Source organism: Cenococcum geophilum (genome assembly GCF_001692895.1).
Source record: "Cenococcum geophilum 1.58 unplaced genomic scaffold K441scaffold_3, whole genome shotgun sequence".
Lineage (NCBI taxonomy): Eukaryota > Fungi > Ascomycota > Dothideomycetes > Gloniales > Gloniaceae > Cenococcum > Cenococcum geophilum.
In genome coordinates, this window is record NW_027137561.1 from 843,925 (window position 1) to 844,918 (window position 994).

Here is a 994-nt window from a genome sequence, read left to right on the forward strand (position 1 = left end):
GAGAAAGTAATACTTTTAGGTTTAACTATATTGTACGCAACTAAAAAAGCTTAAAAGTCGCCTTTAGAGTCTAAAGAAAATCTCTCTGCCTTCCATAAGGCTTATCTTTAGCATTATTTAAAATATACTTATTTATAGAGTCTAGATAAATTTAATAACTACATTAATAAGAATCTAATTCCGCTTAATAGCCGTATAATAGCTATTTAATAGTGGAATTAGCCTCTTTAGTATATAAGATTTCTATAACTCTTATAGCTTATAATTAAAGTTCTTTTAATACCTAGAATAAGCAATAAGCTAAAGAGAGTATTTTTAGGTTCTTAACGCCGTATTCTATAGGATTATACAAAAACTACTCTATAAATACTTAAGGTATCGGAGTGTATAAAGGACTGGGTAGCTTATAAGATTCTAAGTATTCCCTTATAGTTATACGAGGGAAAGTATATAAGGGGTGTATTGTATAACACTAAAGGGGGGAAGAGGGGCATATAAATAAAATAATTTTAGGTAAAAGGTAACCACTAAAGACGCGTAGGTAGCGTAGGTAAATATATACTAACTTTAAACTTAATAGATTATAAGTTTAAATCCTACCAACGTCGTCCTTTATTAAGAATCGGGAAATATAATTATTTAGTATATTTCCCGTCCTACCATACAACAGATTCTCCGGCGACATTATTATACTATAAGTAAACTCTCCTCTCCGTACAATATACCTATATAACTAACTACTCTTAAAATAAGTAGGAGAGGGTAGAAGCTTTACCAGCAATTAATATAGAGGCTTAGGTGGGGGGTGTATTAGAGAGGCAGGTGCGGATAGGGAGGCCCTTATATATAAATGCAATTCTAATTTAGAGCTATAGGTTTCTAAATATAACTATAAGTAACCTATATTACTTATATAAGGTAGAAAGCTAATTAATACTAGCCTTACAAGGCTTATATAGCGACTCTACATCGTCCAATAGGCCCTTACCCCTTT